The sequence below is a fragment of the Capra hircus genome, chromosome 11 (genome assembly GCF_001704415.2).
Source record: "Capra hircus breed San Clemente chromosome 11, ASM170441v1, whole genome shotgun sequence".
NCBI lineage: Eukaryota > Metazoa > Chordata > Mammalia > Artiodactyla > Bovidae > Capra > Capra hircus.
In genome coordinates, this window is record NC_030818.1 from 21688434 (window position 1) to 21701250 (window position 12817).

The 12817-nt window shown below is 41.3% G+C and overlaps 1 long non-coding RNA gene across 4 annotated transcripts in view; it reads left to right on the forward strand.

Annotated features, from left to right (window-relative positions):
* Positions 1-11381, forward strand: part of LOC102181308 — a 108080-nt gene extending 96699 nt beyond the window's left edge. For all 4 annotated transcript variants that reach the window (XR_001918783.1, XR_001296250.2, XR_310371.3 and 1 more), the window contains one exon: positions 10980-11381. This is a non-coding gene — a long non-coding RNA (uncharacterized LOC102181308). The remainder of the gene's footprint in view (positions 1-10979) is intronic.

Here is a 12817-nt window from a genome sequence, read left to right on the forward strand (position 1 = left end):
GTTGCTGCAAATGGCATTATTTCGTTGTTTTTTTTATGGCTGAGTAGTATTCCATTGTGTATATGCACCACATCTTACGTATCCATTCCTCTGTAGATGGACATTTAGATTGTTTCCATGTCTTGGTTACTGTGATTCGTGCTGCTATAAACAGAGGGTGCATGCTTGCTTTTGAATTATAATTTTTAAACTCTATCTCCATCCCCAACCTCAAATCTCTTTAGTGTTCGCCTTCTCACTGAAGAGTTAAGTAGGCCAGATCTTGGAGTCTCTAAGACCCTTCCCTCTGCCTTACCCTTCACATTCAATTTTGCCTTCTAAACATCTGAATCCATTCTCTTGTTCCTTCTTCCTTTCCCACTATCTGGAGCTACCATCACCTCTTACCTAGACTGCTGCAAAAACCTCTTTATTGGTCTATCTGCAGCCATTTTGACCTTCACCTCTCACAACGTATCCAGAGTGATTTCTTCATCTGATCTTTATGGCCACCACTGCCCAGCCTGAAAATGGTTGAAATGCTTGAATTTCTTCCCATTATTTTAGGACACAATATTCTTAACATGCCCTGCACCTATCCAGCTTTATCTGAAACCACGCCCCATCGTGCCTTCTGCACACCAGCCACTCTGGCCTTCTTTCACTTCCTTTTACTTGTTATGTTTCCCTTTCTCAATAGCTTTTGTGCCCAGAATGCTCTTCACCCCTCTTCAACTTGTAACTTCCCCCCTTTCTTCAAGTCTTTCTCAGTTGTGGCTTCCCCAGAGCTGTCTTCCCTGACCTCTATATCCAGGGCCAATCTCTACCATATGACACTGGGTACTTCTCCTTCATATCATGATCATGGCTATAATTTTATATTTATTGTGATTATTTGGTTCAAATACATTTCTCACTGACTGTAGACTCCATTAGGGTAGGGACTGTGCCTGGTTTTCTGTGCCTAGAACCAGCGCAGAGCCTAGTATATATAATACATAGAAGGTGTTTGGTAAATATGTTTGTTGAATAGATGGATGAATGAATGAATGGACATGGACTTAGGTTTTCTGTGATTTCCTTGGCTCCCTCTTATTTTGGCTATCTCATCCATGCCTTATTCTTTGTCTAGTCATTGGAAACTCAACCATGGCTTTGCTTTACAGGTCCCGTGCCACTGCTGGGCCTTCTTCCTATATTGGTAAGGAAGCTCATGAGATTCTGTATAATCTTTGGACAGTGTCCTCCTGTGGACACTTCCTCTCATGCAATAATTCTATTATTATCAGGATTCTGTTCAGAACTTCAGGCTTAGATAATAAGAAAGAGCCATCTGGGTTGGGGGCGGAGAGAGAATCTCCCACCTAGAATAGTAAGATCATGGAGTTGGAAGAAACCCTTGGTAATTTAATTTCTCACGTGAAGCAGACATGCTTTCTGTACCACCCCTGGCAGATGCTGTTTTGTCGCTGAGTTGTGTCTGATTCTTTTGCGACCCCATGGACTGTAACCCGCCAGGCTGCTCTCTCCATGGGATTTCCCGGGCAAGAATACTGGGGTGGGTCGCCATTTCCTTCTCCAGGGGATCTTCTCGATCCCAGGATTGAATCTGCATCTCCTGCGCTGGCAGGTAGGTGCTTTACTACTGAGCCACCAGGGAAGCCCCTCCTGGGAGATGCTAGTAGCTAATGTCTACTGAGCACAGGCCTGTTACTGTCTTAGAAACATTGATATGAATGAACCTATTGAATCCTTTGCAACCATATGATAAGTACAGTTACCGTAATACATTTTTTGTAGATGGAGAAATGCTGTACTACCTTAGTAGTCAGCCAGTGTTTATGTGGACACTTCCAGAAATGGGAATTCACTCATACTATGAACTGGATACTAGTTATTTCCCCTAGTTCCAGCCTCTATTGTATAGAATAGCCTGCTCCAACTTCCACAGACAGTCATTAGAATATTTTCAAATAGTAAGAATAATTTTTTTCTATTTATAAAAATAACATATTCTTGTATAAAATTTGGAAAAGTTCAGAAGAGTATAAGAAAAATAAGAATCTCTGATAAACAAGGAGAAAATAAATGTTAACTGCCCAGAAACCATTAGCTTTTTGTTGTTGTTTCTAACATCTATATTTCTTTAAGGGCCCATATAAAATCTCTGGCCAGACAAGACACCTAGCTCTCTGTCCCATGACCTTTCAACAAGCCAGATTTTTTTCTTTGTATAAAATTCTAAATGTGAAATTTTAACATTTATCCCTTATAAACTATATTTTGCTTGTTTTGATTTTTTTCTTCCATACTACTGAAACTTTAAAGTCTAGATTCTGCTGCCTAGTACGTTAGCCTTCCAGCTTTGTGTGCTACATGATTTTGATAACAGAACTTTCCAAATGTTTATTCTAGACATTGATAAAATGTTGAGCAGTAAAGAGCTCTGTGATACTTAATTAGGACCCTCCCTCCAGGCTCACATGCATCCTTTCATCAATAATTTAGTATGGCCACTCAAGAAAATACAAACTGGTGATCACATCTCAATTTCTAAGTGCTCACAAATCATCATTTAAATACTCCATTCTAGAATTTTCCTGGAAATCCTTCCATGTCAATCTGTTACATCAGACTTTCCACTGCAGTGGAAGGGGCTGAGTGTAGATAAACTGGCCCTGATTAACATTTAATGGGGCTGAAGAAAGGATCCCATGGGTGTACATTGTCTTATTCTTATTACTTCAGGAGATCAGCTTCCTGCCAACATACAGGAAACTGGAAAGCTGCAGTCTAATAATACAGCCACTGACAGGAAGATTGTTGTTTAGATGGCTCTTCCAGATTTCTCAATTGAATAATCTTGGTGAAGAACGACTGTATTTTTTTTTTCTTTTTATGACTTGGATCAACTTTCAAGGCTGCCTGACTTTTTAGTAGATGGGCTGCTTCCATGTTGCATATAAATTCTTTTTTTGGAAGTCAATTCTACCTAAAATGTACTACTACAGGAGTTTCCTTTTTAAGGCCATCCTGACGTGAGACATTTCATGAAGTCAAGGATCCTTCAGTGATTTATCTCTTTGAATTTTAAAAATCAGAGTTGCTTAAAGCCAAAGCAAAATGATACTGCATATTTCTTTGCTTTTGGAAACGTCGGGTAACATTATGTTTTGTGACTTCATTTTGAGCAAACAGGATTGGTAAGATCTTGGGTCTGCCAGGCAGCCAACTAAACGAGGAAAACCCACGTCTCTACCCAAAGTCACATTCTCACCTCACCATTCCCTGGTGCATTCCTACTGATGGAAGATTGCTTCTTTTGATCCCCCTGATGGATATTTTTCTCACTTTTCAACTGTCTTCATCAATAACTCAAAGAAAATTCCATTGACACATCTTCTCTGAGTCCTCCTGTCACTGAGCTGCAGTGGGCAGGGCTGGTGGTCCAGGGGCGACTTCAGTGAGGGGTCTGTGTTCCTGGTCCTCTTGGGCGGGAGCTGTGTGGAGGCCAGATCCGCCACTTGTTCACTTCTGGGTCTCCATAGGACTAGCCAGAGCCTCCCAGGAAGTGGTGTTAGGTTCACTGACTCAATGATGACTCCTAAACTTGAACTGGAACCAGCTCCTGGGATACCATGGGGTCCACCCTGTTGTCACCAAGGGAACCGTGATGGTTTAGACTGGCTTCTCCTTTCTGAGATTGCCCTCCCCTGAACTCCTGAAATATTCTGAGAATCACTGGCCCGTAACCAAACTTCCTCCTCCCCTTCTATTGTTTGTGTCTGTGTGGGCAAGTATGTATATTTTATTTGTATATATCAGTAGTTTTGTCTAGGTTTCTGTGTATTATGTCTCCAGATTAGGTACTGTGCCTTAATCCTAATCCCAACCCTTAACCCTAATCCTCAATTCAGTTTAGTCACTCAGTCGTGTCCGACTCTGTGGCCCCATGGACTGCAGCACACCAGGCTTCCCTGGCCATCACCAACTCCCAGAGCTTGCTCAGACTCATGTCCGTTGAGTCAGTAATGCCATCCAACCATCTCATCTTTTGTCATCCTCTTCACCTCCTGTCTTCAGTCTTTCCCAGCATCAGGGTCTTTTCCAATGAGTCAGTTCTTCACATCAGGTGGCCAAAGTTTTGGAGCTTCAGCTTCAATCCTAATCCTAACTACTAACTAATCCTGATTTTGATCCTAACACTAAGTCTTAAATCCCAGACTCCAAGAGCCCTACTCAATAGTCAGTCTTTAATAAATATTTGCTTTTTATTATGAATATTACTTTGATCTTAACATCACTAAAATCACTAGAAACTACCATGCATTTTCTATGTTGTATTATCCAATGAGAATTATAGTTAAGAATGAAAGAGCAGGAGATTAAAATACCTTCAGTATAAAATTGCAGGTTTAGTATGTAACTCAACATCTTATTGCTATGAATGTTAATCTACATGGAGGATTTCAGTGAACTTTATCAGTTAATTGGAATAGCCTCTTGATCATGATCACACCGTTTGCCAGTAAAGCATGTTTACTTTAAAGTGTGGTCTCTTTCTAGTTTCTATTCTGTCATCATGCTGATTTCATAGTATAATTTATAGATAGCTTAAAACAAAATAATATAAATGAATCAATTAATTTAGCCAGAACCACTTATATCTCACTTTTAGTTTCATGACCAGCTACATAATTTGAGGAACCCAGTGCAAGATAAATATGTGGGGTTCCTTGTTATTAAGATTTCTAGTGGTGACAGCAGAGCACTAAGCCCACGGAACTGGCCCTCTGTGCACTTTACACACAGGGGAACACAGGTCTAGAAAGGCATAGCAAGATCCTGCCAGGCCCCAGCTGACAGGTGCTAGACAGGTAGTTAGAACTTGGCCACTGGACATTTGGTAACTGCTCCCACTGCTTGGTTTCCCATTCCTGGGCTTCTCCCACTGCCCAGCATTGTCACAGTGGGGAGCTGGGTTACATCCTCAGTGCTGGTACCTGGACATTCTGCTTTTACCACTTTCTTGGGTGGTTCCTATGCTTCGTCTGATTTCTTTCCTAATGCTGCACCTGAACTGATTTGCCTACAGCATCTCCTCATGGCCAGCATGACCTCTGCCCCTGGTTTTCTTGAAAATTCCGAGGAGATTTATGAGGTGCTGGTGGAAAGAAAGCTGATTAGAGGCATTTTGCAGATTGGATTGCTCTCCTTGGCTCTCGGAAGCAGAAGTGTTGTGTTTCTTCAGCAAGTTTCTCCCCGCTTCCCACGTCTCAGCATACATTCATTCCTAAGAGCAAGCTGAGATGTCTTGGCTAAAATTGCCTCAGGATAGGCTCCTGAACGTGCTGGATATTAATAAAGAGAGGGTAAGAAATTCCATCAGTCCCTGGAAATCAATTCCCAATCTCCAGTTCTATCTGAATTCAGCTCCATCTTGAATAGCCATGTCTGTGGTTTGCCAGAATTCCATGGACTTGAGAATGTGATAAAGAATTTCATTTCCTTCTTTCTCCCCAGAGGGACTGCCCAGTCGGTGTGAATTCAGACCCTTTTACTGTGCCAAACGCCCCCAAGCCGCAGACAGTGCATTAACTTCGGAATGTGGCCAAGCCAGTCCCTTTGAGAAGGGAGCTTAGCTGCCCTGAGCTGGCATCTGTGCTGACACAGCCTTGAATCTAGCCCACAGGCTGGGTTTTGAGTTTATTAGTAAAATTTAAGCCTAAAGAAACACTTGATTCAATAAAAACAAAAATAGCCTTTATTTAAAGAAAATCAGGATGGAGTAGGTGAGGGATGGGACTTTCACATTATCTCCACATAATAGATAATGAAACAGGTTCAGAGAGGTTTTAAAAAATCTAATTAAAATTATTTATATAATTTCACATCCTCTCCTGCACCCCCCGCACCCCCCCCGCCACCACCAAACTTTTAGATGGATTCAAAGCCCAAGCCAAAGCCATCGATTTGATACTGGCTCCACAATGTCAATAGGCAACTTTCCTGAGAGCCCTTCTTGCTGACAAGAAACACCCTGGGGAAATATGCAGCAAATGGAAGACGTAGTGGGGTCCTTAAGGAACTTTTCTATGAAGGGGTAGGTAAAATAAAGACACAAATCAAACAAACATCTTAGTATTGATATAAAACAAGCTACTAAGGACCAAATGGAAAATACAGACACACTTCTTGTGGCAGTGAGGAGCAAAATGCAAGAATCAGGTCAGTGAACCAGGGAGGGCTTCCTGTAGGAGGCACCATTCAAAGCTGAATTTTGAAGGTAGTCTGGATGAAGGGAAGTGCCAAGGGAAAGAGGGAGGGTAATCCCTCTGGAACCTGAGATGATGCTTTAGACTATCTAGATGACAAACCTGTCTTTCCCCTTAATATTGTACTTTATCCATTGCATATTATTTTTGCTGTGTTCTAAATGATTCAGACTGCTCTGTCTGGATAGATCTGATCTCCAAGGTTTCCTTGATTGAATGTGCAGGTATTTGTAGTTAGACTATAAAGTGCACATAGAGTGGGAATGTATAATGTGAAACCTTAATTCTGGATAAAAATGCCAAGATGTGAGCGATGCTGCTTCCCTTTAGTAATTACTCATTTCTGACCAAAAAAAAAAGTGGGAGGCTTAATTCACCCCCAGGGCAATTTAAAAACACTCTTGCTAGTTAATTCACTCTCAACCCTGTTCCCCAAATGGTTTTTCGGCTTTCTCTCTTCAGTCCTTATTTTAGAAGTTATATCTTTCTTTCTGATTCATGACTGTGTAATCATTTAGTTAGTTAATCTGGATAAAATTAACACTTTCCTCTAAAGCAAATATACTTTGTTCTCCTTGGGAATATCATACATAGAGAAGAACTATAGATTACTTGTTATAAATGCAAGCAAGTTACACGTGCATTCCCTGCATATCACGATCAGCACCATCCCCATAAGTGAGCAAAAGACTTTCTCCTCCGTCAAATAACAGGCATCAGTTAAAGCAGGAATTTAGATCCTCATTCACAGGATTATAAATTATTAAGCTTCACAGATCTGATCAACAATTAGGGGCTGGAGGAAACCTCTTCTTGCTTCATAGAATCTGATTGCTTCTGCTCCGTATCATCTTTCTAAGAGGATTTAAAATCTGGTTTCAAACAGCTGTCAGAATGATTCTCCCCTTTCTTAAGGCATTCATTAGAAAATAAAATCAGATATAATTAACAAACAAACCAACCTATCTGCCTGCTGTTCTGACTTGTTATAATAAGTGTTATTTCTACTTACAAACAGTTTCCTGTCAGCATCCTGCTGTTTCTTTAATAAGACTTCTGCACTGGGGAAGAAAAAAAAGCTTGGCATTAAAATTAAGCCCTGACTTGTCGTCACTTCTCTTCCTGTTCATCTGTGTTCAGATCCAATTTGCTTGGAGGCTAAAAGGAACTAAATATGTCAAAACCATCACTGCAAGAGAGAAGGGACCTCTCTGCTCCTGGAGTTGGCTGAAGGATGAGGCTGCCTTTAGACTCATGAGAAACACTCTCTTCTCTCCCTGCTGGGCTTGGGTGGCCCTTGTGGCTTACCAAAGGACTGGGAAATCTATTCAGGTTCCCGGGGTTGGTCTCCCAGCTGATGATGATGTTCTGGTACCTTTGAGCCAGTTCCAGAGGTTCCTGTGAGTGGGCAATCCAAGGAGAACTTTGATCTCAAAGTTGGCCTCTGGGTTTGGTAAGGATGGGAGATACTGCATGAGAATAATTGGGGGGTATTGCCGAACTGGCAAATACAGCGATGGATATAATGCTATGTGATCAAAAGTTAGGGGATTATGGTCTTCCTCCTTTGTATCTTTTAAATTAATCTTTTAAAAATTGTAGAAAACTTCAAACATACCAAAGAAAGTAAAATAGAATAATAAACTCCCATAAACCTATCACCCATTTTCAGTAATTATTTACTCATGTTTTTGACATCCCCACCAGCTTCCCCTTTCTGTACTGTTTGAGAAACCAATTCAAGACACTGTATCATTTCATCTATAGTTTTATTTGTGTCTCTAAAAAGAAGACTCCTTTAAATACTACAACTATAATCCCATTAGCACACCTAAAAATAGTGGATAATTGTGTCTGACTCTTTGTGACCCCATGGACTGTATCCTACCAGGCTCCTCTGTCCATGGGATTTTCCAGGCAATAGTACTGGAGTGGATTGCCATTTCCTTCCCCAGGGGATCTTCCCGACCCAGGGATCGAACCCAGGTCTCCTGCATTGTAGACAGATGCTTTCCCGTCTGAGCCACCAGGGAAGTCCTATATAATCAAATATTCAGTGTTTAAAATTCCATTTGTCTCATAAACAAATGTTTGAAAAATAATTTCTTTGATCCAGATTCAAGTAAAGTCCCACAATTTGATTGGTTGATATGTTTCTTTCTTTTTAATAAACTGTTTATTTTGGAATGATTGTGCTGCTGCTGCTGAGTTGCATCAGTCGTGTCCAACTCTGTGTGACCCCATAGATGGCAGCCCACCAGGTTCCTCTGTCCCTGGGATTCTCCAGGCAAGAACACTGGAGTGGGGTGCCAAGTCCTTCTCCGGGAATAGTTGTAGATTTCCAGAAAAGTTGCAAACAAAATACAGAGAATTCCTGCAAGCCCTTCACCCAATTTCCCCTAATGTTAATATATTACGTATTGATGGTATATTTGTCAATGCTGAAAGGTTAATATTGTGACATTACTATGAACTAACCTACTAGCTTTTTTCAGACTTCACTAGTTTTTCCCTTAATGCTCCCTTTCTGTTCCAGGATCCAATTCAGGACTCTGCAATACACCTCAGCATTGTGATTCCTTACACTTCTCTGATTTGTGATAGTTTCTCAGTCTTGTTTGCCTTGGTAGATCAAGTATTTAGTAGAAGGGCCCTCTGTTTGGATTTGTCTAATGTTTTCTCAGGATCAGACTGGGGTTATGGGTTTGGGGAAAGAATATCACAGAGGGTAAGGGGTTCCTCTCATGGGAATTATATCAGGGGGTACATATTACTATGACCTTAAGTCTTTAAAAAAATCTCTTTAGTCCATCTCTATACCATTTCAAGTTACTTGTGGAAGAATATCTAGACATTTGTTTTCTTTTTTAATATATAGGGGCCATGGCCATTTTTAGGCTGAGTAATGGAGGTCTCTGCTTCAACCCCAAGCTGCTTTCCAAACAGTTGCCATCTCAACACTTCCTATTCATTTGTATCCCATAACATCACAAGATAAGGCTAAATAAAATTCTCAGTTACACTGTGGCTGCATGTCAGCCTTTGATGTTAAGTAGATGCTGGAAAGACAGTCTAAGAAAAAGACATTCTTCACAGGAAACACATTTAAAAAATTCCTTGAAGGCTACTGGTTCATGTGTCATTGAAATATTTTGATAAGAACACACACACACACACACACAGACACACACACTCACACCATGAAGAGGTATATAGATATATTATTGTTATTGGAAAAAGAAGAAATACACTAGGACTTCAGAGCCTTCTTAGACAGCCACTAGGCTACACTGGTGATGATTAAAATCTTCTGGTTGACAATGATACTTCTGAATCCATCCCTTGGCAGTTTCCCCTGGGCTCCCATCCTTAATGTGAAAGGAGTAATTGCCAATCACAGAACACAAGGGGTTGGTGTGATACAGGAGTAATTCACCAATACCCTTCAGAGGAAAAAGAAACCCAGCACTTAAACAGATTTTAACACCTTGGATATAATTTCCACCTTTGGTAATGATGACGCTGACACCGGAGTGCTATTGAAATGGAGTCCCCTTGGTAACAGAGGAGCAAGTACAAATGTGTGAAAAGCTCAGTCTAATGCAAGTGCCTTTAATATCACTTTGGTTTCACAAGTAGGGTTCTGTAGCTCTTTATCTTCCTTGGTCCAGGGGCAATGAGTTTAATGATGTTTCACACTGAGTGTTCCTCCACCTTGGTGAGGTATTTCAAGAAAACTCTAGTTGGGCTTCTGGATTCTTGGACCATTAATAATTTTAATGGTGACAATAAAAGCTGGAGGAACTCCAATCTCAGCAAGGGTTTTCAAGAGGCGGTGTAATAATGAGGTTTGTGGAGCTCTGGGTGTTAGGGCCTCTGGGTTTGCTCTGTCCCTGGCTGGCTCTGTGTCCTTGATCTTACACTTAACCTCACTGGATTCCAGTGGAACGTGCAGATATAACTCTCCTTGACCTGCCTAAGAGGTATGTTTTGAGAAACAGCTGAATAGGTATATAAAAGGTGGGGGGAAGTCTGAAAGGAAGAAACAAGGGGGAAAAATTACATTTTGGAAACAGAAATTGCTTAATAACAAGCAGTGACAGAATGCCTGCTCATTGGAGTTTTGTAGTTAGAGTGAAGATTTACTTGGCATTTTGGATGTTTTTTCAGTGAGCAGAGGCTATTTGGGGGAGTTGAGAGAAAGGAGAAAAAGGAAAGAAAGTTAAAATGTCAAGAATATTCTAGGTATATAATCTACTAAAATTCTATGGATTGACAACTCTTTCTATTTATATAAAAAAGGTTTTCCAATGATGATTATTCAACCATGTCTGTTTTCTGCATTGTTTTATACTTTGAGGTTCCTTTTACCACTCCACACCCCCAGCAATTGTCTAAAGCTCAAAAAGCAAAATCGTTTTGAATGTTGGCCCTTTGAAGCCTTAGAACAATGGCTGACCTAATTTTTTCCACAAGTCCTATTACTGAGCTTGGGTGTCTCACCTTTTTAGCCTTCCAAACACTGGCTTATCTTAGGGACCTTATGAAACACTGTGCCTAAGAATAACCTGGTAGTTTAAAAACAAATAGACTAAGCCCTGTGTGAACCTCCCATGAAGGGCATTTCTAATTCCATCTTAAAAGCTTGAGCTTGGGTCAGAGTTGGTAGTATTATTTGGGGGTCACCTACTGAACTTTGTTTTCTCTCCACTCCCTTTTGTCAAGGTCTTGGTTCTTTGGAATTTTCTCCCAGTTTCAGAGGATGCCTGGGTCATGGCGAAATGTGGACACTCTGGTGAATGTGGCCAGAGGATGTGACTCTCCCTTCAGATCCAGGAACTGAAGGCTCTTGGCTGATGAGGACGATGACTAAGCTCCAGCAGCTGGTGGTGCCAAAGTTGCTTCTACCACCTGTAGACCAAACCCAAATCTTGCTGGGCTCAGAGGTTCATACATGTGCAGTGGCTTAATCACCGCTCCGCTCAGTCTTCCTTGTTCTATTGCCCTTGAAGACAATGTCTCTGACTAGCCCTGGCTTGTCCCACTGAGGGGGCAGTATGAGGACTGGCGAAACTTACCTGGTCATAATTCTGTCACTAAATAAAGGCCTGTGTGTGCTGCCATCCATCAACTTAGTAGGTATCTTTGTTCCTATTCCTCCACAGGGCTCATGCTCACTCACAGGGCACTTTTCCTGGGTGGTTCAACTTTCTAGAAGATTCAGTGGTGCCATCCTATTCCCGTCTTGAGCAGGTTGTAAAGATTCCCTCTGGGTTACTCACATGCTGAGGGAGTGGCCTGGAGTGAGAAGAGAGCCCTGGGCTAAGGGTCAAGAGACTGGTGTTCTAGGCCTAGCTATGCCACCTGCTTTGTGACCTAGGAAGTGCTCTTTCCATTCTGAGGATATTATTGTTCTTGCCTGTGAATTGAGGCTATTCGACTAAGATCATCTCTTAAAGCCTAAGTGAAAGTATTAGTTGCTCAATCATGTCCAGCTCTTTGTGACCCCATGGACTGTAGCCTGACAGCCTCCTCTGTCCACAGAATTCTCTAGGTAAGAATGCTGGAGCGGGTTGCCATTCCCTTCTCCAAGGGATCTTCCCAACCCAGGGGTCAAACCTGGGTCTCCTGCATTCCAGGTGGAGTCTTTACTGTCTGAGCTGCTGGGGGAAGCCCTTAAAAGCCTAAATTGTCATAAATATAAAATCGATTTGTGCAAAAGACTCACAGTTTGTACCATTCTGGTCGTGTGTGGTATATCTGTGTGTATAGGTGCCAATAGATCAGAGAGAGAAAAAAGAAATTGGTAAAAGAAACTTATCTAACTATTCTCACCTCTATTAAAACATCCAAGTCAATTATTATTATTATTTTTAAAATACGTGTTTATTTGACCATGCTGGGTCTTAGTTCCGGCACATCAACTCTTAGTTATGACATGTCGAAACCATTCCCTGACCAGGCATGGAACCTGGGCCACCTGCATTCGGAGCATAGAGTCTTAGCCACTGGACCCAGGGAAGTCCCAGAAGTCAATTATTTTTAATGGAATTTTGCCTACTCAGTATACTGTAAGGAAGGCAAGCTCTTGGGGTGTTGGGTTCAGGTTTCTGAAGACTACTGGTGGCCATTTAATCACCTATAAGTGATATTAAGACTAAAATTTGTGTATTCTAACCATGGTGCTTTATAAGCCATTGGCTATTATTAAATAACGGTGGCAATTTACTAAAATCCTCTCTTTCTGAGAATTAGTTATGCAAAACTGTTATTTACTTATGAGTTTAAGATAGAGAAAGAGATGGAAATACTGCCTTAAAGCAGACGGAGTGTGGGCAGGTGCTGGCCAAGATTGCCTTCCACTCCCCTCACAGGCTCTGGGGCAGAGGCAGGCGATTGTGTTAAATCATGCAAAATGCAGTGGCAGTTGGGTAAGACATACAAAATGGATTGAAAGCAGAGATCTTGTCAGTACTGATTCCAAACCTGAAGGCTGCAGAGATAAAGAATAAGGATTAACTCTTAGAATATGCTACCTGCTTGAAAAAGAAAATTTTCCCAAA